Consider the following 8,177-nt stretch of genomic DNA (forward strand, 5'->3'; position numbering starts at 1 on the left):
GGGTTAGTTTAGGATGTAAGAGCTAGCTAGAAACACGCTTAAGCTATTGACCAAACAGTATTGCAAATAATACAGTTTCTGTGTGGTTATTTCAGGTCTGAGCAACCAGGAACAAACAGCCTCCAACAACATAGTCTGCCATACATTTTTATACACACACACACAATCACAGAAGGAATATTTGTTTTTCACACAAAAGTAGTTTTTCCTCTCACACCTTACAGGCAAGGGGTGCAGGCCTGGGTCCTAGGGTTAGGGTTCAGGAGCATCAACCCCTTTCCCCTCAGAAGCTGTTTCTTAGCAAGCTACCTGCTGGCTTCCTGCCATCATGGGCCTTCTGTCTGCCTTGGCTTGTCACAGTCTCCTGACCTGTGGCCTCTAGGACCCAGGCTGTGTGAAAGGTCAGGCTCTATGTAGTGTGGGCTCCCTGCTAAGCCCTTCAGGGCTGCCGCCATTCTGCTGAGCCTCTGATGGGAGAGATTTCCTTCCAGACATCTCATGTTTCATGACATCAAAGATTTGTAGACTTTGTGTGTGGTTTTTCTGGCAAGTGGTTCCTTTTTTAAAAATATTTATTTTTACTTCATGTACATTGGTATTTTGTCTGCATTTGTGTCTTTTTTTTTTTTTTTTTTTTTTTGGTTTTTCGAGACAGGGTTTCTCTGTGGCTTTGGAGCCTGTCCTGGAACTAGCTTCGTAGACCAGGCTGGTCTCGAACTCACAGAGATCCGCCTGCCTCTGCCTCCCGAGTGCTGGGATTAAAGGCGTGCGCCACCATCGCCCGGCTTGCATTTGTGTCTTTGATTGTTGTCTGAGGTTTTCTGTCCTGCCCAGTTCCCGTAGTCGTTAAGTCCCAAAGAAATCACACAGACGCCGGGTGGTGGTGGCGCACACCTTTAATCCCAGCACTTGGGAGGCAGAGGCAGGCGGATCTCTGTGAGTTCGAGACCAACCTGGTCTACAAGAGCTAGTTCCAGGACGGGCTCCAAAACCACAGAGAAACCCTGTCTCGAAAAAACCAAAAAAAAGAAAAAAGAAATCACACAGAGGTCTACATTAGCTATAAACTGATTGGCTTAGTAACTCAGACTTCTTATTAACTTTTATAACTTATATTAACCCATTATTCTTTTTTTTTTTTTTTTTTGGTTTTTTGAGACAGGGTTTCTCTGTGGTTTTGGAGCCTGTCCTGGAACTAGCTCTTGTAGACCAGGCTGGTCTCGAACTCACAGAGATCCGCCTGCCTCTGCCTCCCGAGTGCTGGGATTAAAGGCGTGCGCCACCACCGCCCGGCTTTAACCCATTATTCTTATCTATGCTAGCCATGTGGCTTCGTACCTTATTCAGCAAGGCACTCACATCTTGCTTCTTCTGTGGTGGGGTCACAACTGCAGAAGAATGGGTTTCCTTCTTCCCAGAATTCTCCTGTTCTCATTGACCCACCTCTACTTCCTGTCTGGTTGTCCCACCTATACTTCCTGCCTGGCTACCGGCCAATCAGTGTTTATTTAAAATATAATTGACAGAATACAGACCATTGTCTCACACCATGTGATCCCCTGTGTGACTCCAGTTCCAGGAGCCTCTAAAACTAAAGTTACAGACAGTTGTGAGCCACCATGCTGGAATCGAATCCATGTCCTCTGGAAGAGCAACCAGTGCTCTTAACCACTGAGCCAACTCTCCAGTCCCAGGCAAATACTTCTTATCAGAATCTCTCTCTCTATTATTTTTTTTAAAGATTTATTATTATTTGTGTGTGTGTGTGTGTGTCTTGCAGAGGCCAGAAGAGGGTATTGAATATTGGATGTCTTGGAGTTGGAGATATAAGCTGTTGTGAGGACCTTATATGGGTTCTGGGAATAGAACTCAGGTCCTGGGAGGCAGAGGCAGGCGGATCTTTGTGAGTTCGAGACCAGCCTGGTCTACAGAGCTAGTTCCAGGACAGGTTCCAAAGCCACAGAGAAACCCTGTCTCGAAAAACCAAAAACCAAACCAAAACAAACAAACAAACAAAAAAAAACAACTGAGCCATTTCTCTAGCCCCTCATCATCATCACCATCATTTCAAGACTCAAGACAGGGTCTTACTCTGTAGCCCAGGCTGGCCTCCTCCTAACTCAGTCTCCTAAGTGTTGGAATTACAAGTGTAAGCCGTCACACCCAGCTCCTATTGGGTTCTCTAAGGGACTCCTGACCTAAAAAGAAGATTCCACAGTTTTGTCTCCCAGAAAGAGAAGGAATACTGATCGCACAAAAATAACTTCAGCCTTTACAGCTTGAGGGGTGAGATGGTTCAGCCCAGGGTCAGCTTGTTGAGTAAACCTGGGTAGGCTTGTCACCTACGAAACGAGGAAAATTGTGTGTGTGTGTGTGTGTGTGCACATCAGAGGTGGACCTTCAGTATCCTCCTCAGGAGCCATTTACCTTGATTTTATCGATAGTCTCTCCTAGGACCTGGGGCTTGCAAATTCAGCTCGACTGGCCGGCCAGCAAGTCCCATCACACTCCAGTCTCCGTGCCCCAGTTCTGGGATTACAAGTGTGTGCCATCCTGCTTGGCTTCTGTATGCCGTGTGCTGTGAATCAAACTCATATCTTTATGCTTCTGTGACAAGGACATTAGAGACCAAGGCATCTTTACAGCCATGATGGTAATGATAATGATTTGGCAATTTAATAAATACATGTGATACATTCGGTCTTCTTCTGTCCTACCCTTTCATCCTCCTCACGTTCCCAGTGAACCCTTTTTCCTTCCCACCTATCCTCTGTCTTATTTTTATGTTTTTTTTTTTTTTTTTTTTTTTGTGATCCCCGAGTTTCATTAGGGTAGCCTATATGAGCATGGGTAGGGTTATTTTCTAGAATGTAGGCAACTTGCCAATGACTACACCACTAAGGAAAATGATCTCCCTTCCCGGGCACCACTAACAGGGAAGAGCAGCTGGGATGGGTGAGGCCTCGGGAACTCTTTCCCCACCTGTGCTGGAACATTGACTGGCTTTATCGTGTGTAAGTTTGTGTCGGTAACTACAGCTGCTATAAGTTCATGAATGCAGCAGCCACCCAGAAGACATGCAGTCACGTGGTATCCAGAAGACACACGGCCACATCATATCCAGAAGACACATGGCCACGTCATATCCAGATATATGCAGCCATGCCATATCCAGAAGACATGCAGCCACGTGGTATCCAGAAGACACACGGCCACGTCATATACAGATATATGTGGCCATGCCATATCCAGAAGACATGTGACCATGCCGTATCCAGAAACCATGTCATATCCAGAAAACGCATGGCCACATTGTGTCCAGATGACATGCGACCGAGTTTTGCAGCTCTCCTCCTGTTCTATGGCTCTTTCGCCCTTCTTTCTCCCTGGGCTGCGATGCTCCTTGAGCCTTGTGGGGGTTGCTATGGATACCCTGTTTAGGGCTGAGCTCTCAACAGTCTCTTATTCTCAGCACTTGGACAAGCTGTGGGTCTCTGAATTCACCTACATTACTATACCCAGTAGCTTCTCTGACCAAGGCCGAGAGTAGCACTTATCTATGGCTGTAAACATCACTATTTAGAAGCCACTTTGACACCATGTCCCTTTACTAAAACAGTACTCTTCAGTTCTTCCCTTAGGGCATATGACCGCTCAAGCCAGAGCTCTTGACCAGGGTTATACCAGACATGAATTTTCTCCTGTAGAGCAGGCCTCAAGTCCACTTGGAAAGGGGTTGGTTACCCCCGTAATGGCCATGCCACTGTGGCACCAGTGGGCACATCTTCCCTGGCAGGCTGGTCTTGTAGTTCACAGGGGTCTCAGCTAGGTAAGACAAGATCGTTAGCACCCTCCAGCACTGTGGAATGCCAGCAGGAAGGAAGCTTCTAGCTAAGTTCAAGAGTGATCTCTGTGTGTCTTACAACTGAGGTGTGCCCCCTGGTATCTTTAAATGATCCCTGGCACATAAATATTCACTGACACACACTACTCTCCACAGTCCAGGATGGACAGCTATGTTATTTGTGAACAATGACAAATCTGCCTCCTCATCTATAAAGTTGTTTTTTTAATTGTAGTAAAAGATAATACAACATAAAATTTGTCATTTTAACTGTGTGTGTGTGTGTGAGAGAGAGAGAGAGAGAGAGAGAGAGAGAGAGAGAGAGAGAGATATTAAATATATATAGTTTGGTGGTACCAAGCACATTCATGGTGTGGTGTGGTGACCATGGTGACAGAGCATGTCACCATTCCAGACAGAAACTCTGGGGGCTAGTTCTTCTTTTCATTGCTGTAACAAAATACCTGACACAGCAGCTTACAGAAAGAAGGGTTCTCATTGGCTCACAGTCTGAGGGTGCACAGTCCATCACGGGAGGGAAGGCGTGGCAGCGGGAGCATGGGGCAGCTGGTCACGACATCCACAGTCAGGAAGCAGAGAGAGATGGACACTGGTGCTCATCTCACCTTTTCCTTTTTAATTGAGTCTAGGCGCCCTCTGTGGGTGGTGCCATCTACATCCAGGGGGGGATTCAGGGTGCATCTTCCCCGTTCAGTCAGACATCTCTGGAAACATCCAGAGGAGTTTGCTATATAAGCATGAGAACCTGAGTTCAGCACCTACAAATGTGGCTGCATGCAGCCTGAGTGTTGTGTATGGGGGAGGGGGCATGGAGACAAGGAAATTGCTAGGGCCTGAGAAATGCCAACTGGGTCCTGGATTCAACAAAGAAACCCTACCTCAGGGAATAAGGCAGGAAGTAATAAGGCAGAACTCTCAGTGGGTGTCCTCCTTGGGCCCCTGAGAGTGACCACACCTCATATGTGTGAGGGAAGGACGGACGATACACGTGTTTAATGACAAGTTCAAGCATAAAGCTGAATGGCTACTGAAGAAGGCCAGGGGGCCAAGCACGGAGTTCTGTTCTGGAGACTTCTGGGTACACGTGCATCTCTCTCTCCCCTGGCCTCTTTCTTTCCCCGGTTTATTTTCAGCACCTCAGAGCATTTGGATTTCTACTGAGAGGCTTCTCTCAGAGCTCTTTTGCAGCTGGCCCTCCCCCAGCTTATGCAAATCGCAAGCCCCCACACCGACTGCCACCGACAGAGAAGGGGAATGCCACCGACCTGTTCAGGGTTTCACGGCCAACAGGAGAGGCAAAAGTGGGGCTGCCAGGCTGGGTGGAGCGTGCAGCTTCGCCTGTGGTCTCCGCACATGGTCTTCATCCAGCCAGTCAGCACCTGCCCCTGTGCTGTGGGTTCACTCCTGAGACACAGGGCCCCAGAGTGCTTCTTTTGCTCTCTTGTTAAAGTCAGTGTTTATGTGGTGGTACACGCCTTTGAGCCCAGCACTCGGGAGGCAGAGGCAGGTCTCTGAGTTCAAGGCCAGTCTGGTCTACAAAGCAAGTTTCAGGACAGCCAGGGCTACACAGAGAAACCCTGTCTCAAATCCTATTCCCCACCCCAGAAAAAAATAACAAAGAGAGAGAAAAACAAAACATCAAATGGGACCAGACATTTGCCCAACTATTGATCTGGGACCAGACATCGCCATATCTGCCCATCTATTGATCTGGGACCAGACATCTGCCCATCTATTGATCTGGGACCAGACATTGTCGCATCCACCCGTCTATTGATTGGCATCGGAGTCATCTCCTGTATGTATTGTTTCTCCCTGGTGGAGTTGGCTTCTTCCTGTCAATTTCTGCTCCGACCTTGATCATCTTGGCTGTGGGGATGAAGTCATGGTGTCTCTCAGCCAATTCTGGACCAAGTTTGTCAGAATTCTGGTAGCTTCTGCTTCTTCCGCACCTTAGAAACAGCCGCCATGTAACCACAGGGCTGACTAGGTTCCACCATGTTGGAAGGAAGCTGGAGCAGCTGCACAGAGAGGGAGACATTTGGGTGCTGCAGAGCTATGCTGCCCAAATGGACCTTTTAAGAAATCATTATGGGGGGCTGGAGAGATGGCTCAGAGGTTAAGAGCACTGGCTGCTCTTCCAGAGGTCCTGAGTTCAATTCCCAGCAACCACATGGTGGCTCACAACCATCTGTAATGAGATCTGGCGCCCTCTTCTGGTGTGCGGGCATACATCGAGGCAGAATGTTGTATACATAATAAATAAATAAATCTTTAAAAAAAAAAGAAATCATTATGTTGGGAGCTGGAGAGATGGCTCAGTGGTAAAGAGCACTGGGTCCTTTGGAAGAGCAGCCACTGTTCTTCATCGCTGAGCCATCTCTTCAGCCTTACCATGGCACTTTCTTATGGCAGCCCCGGGACACTGACCTAGCTGGTTGGTGGTGACAGAGCCCCCATTTGTCACACTAGAGTAGTGTGATAATTATTTCTTTTATTGCTGTGACAAAATATTCAACAAAAGCAACTCAAAGAAAGAAAGGCTTTATTTGGCTTACAGTTTGAGGGTACACAGTCCATCATGGCTGCAGGAGCAGGAGGCAACCTGGTCACATGACATTCATAGTCAGGAAGCAGAAAGAGACATGCTGGTGCTCAACTCACTTTCTCCTTTTTTATTTAGTCAGGACCCCAGCCGAGGGAATGGTACTGCCCACATATAGGGTATGTCTATCCACATCACTTTCAGGCAATGTCCTCACAGATGTGTCCAGAGATGTATCTCCCTAGAAGTCAGTAAAATAGACAGATGAAGATGAACAGCACAACCTAACACAGGTCCTGCATTCTTCAATACTAAAAAATAGAATAAAACCTAGGATTGGGGGCTGGAGAGATGGCTTAGAGGTTAAGAGTTAAGAGCACTGGCTGCACTTCCAGAGGTCCTGAGTTCAATTCCCAGCAACCACATGGTGGCTCACAACCATCCAGAATGTGATCTGATGCGCTCTTTTAGTGTGTAAGCATGTATGCATACAATATACTGTATATATAATAGATAAAATAAAACCTCAAAAAAAAATATCTAGGGTTGGAGAGATGCCTCAGCTGGTAAAGTGCTTGGTCAAAACATGAAGACCTGAGTTCAATCCCCAGCACCCACGTAGAAAAGCAGAATGGGGGTGTTTCATGCTTGTAATCCCAGCGGAGAGAGACAGACAGACAGATGCCTGGGGCTCACTGGAAAACCTAATCAGTGAGCTCCAGGTCCAATGAGAGACCACGTCTCAAAAAGACAAGACGGGAGGGCTGGGGAGGTGACGTAGTGGGTGATGGTGCTTGCTCTACAGTCGTGAGTTCCTGAATTTGAACCCGCACACCATGTAAAAAGCTGGGCATTGCTGGGGTGGGGGAGCAGAGATGAGCAGATTCTGAGAACTTGCTGACTGGCTAGCCTAGCTTTAATAATGAGCTTCTGGTTCAGCAAGAGATCCTATCTCGAGCCAATACGATGGCAGAAGGGATGAAAAAAGATATCTTGATGTCCTTCTCTGAGCTCTGCTCGTGTGCAATAGAATGCGCCCACCTACACACTCTCATGTATGTAATGCACACACTCACACACGCTGAGAACCAAGTTGCCTTCCTCTGGAGAGCCTTATGCAAATTTCTCCTCCTTCAAATACGCAGGCACTCACTGTGCAGACCCCTGCCCTCTGGGCCACCCCAGCCTACATAGGCAGGGAGCATTCTAGCACAGGGTGGAGCTGCCCAGGCAGGGAAACAAAGGGCAGCCTGGCCACCCAGCCAGGATACATATCTGCTGACGGGGAGAAGCGGGCGACAAGGACTCAAGGGTGGGTGTAAGACTCAGGCTGCCATCCAGACTGTTTACTTTTTATTTTTTATTTTTTTTTTGGCCACTCAGGGCCAGGTCTAGGCCACAGGGCTGCAGCCTGCCTGCTGTGCCATCTGTGACAAGCTGTGGTCACAGCCAGTGCCTCCCAGGAGGGCCCTGCTAGGTGGTGCTTAAGCAAACGATAAATTAGAAAGGACAGTTTTCTATCGACCTGCCCTTGGCCTTGCAGGGAGGAAATTGTCTGATTCTGCTGCCTGCTGGGGGGAGGGAGGGAGTGAGGGCCAGGTCCTGGACCCAGAGGGTCATCTCCTAGGAGCCATCGGCATCCTGAGTGCCTGTGAGGCCTCTGCGAAGCCTGCCAAGGTCATCATCACAGGGGTTGGCCTCTATGTCTCCACGTGATTTGATCAGAGTTCCATTCTGCGTGGTTGGAACTAAAGCCGTCTTGATTCC

The sequence above is a fragment of the Chionomys nivalis genome, chromosome 3 (assembly GCF_950005125.1).
Source record: "Chionomys nivalis chromosome 3, mChiNiv1.1, whole genome shotgun sequence".
NCBI lineage: Eukaryota > Metazoa > Chordata > Mammalia > Rodentia > Cricetidae > Chionomys > Chionomys nivalis.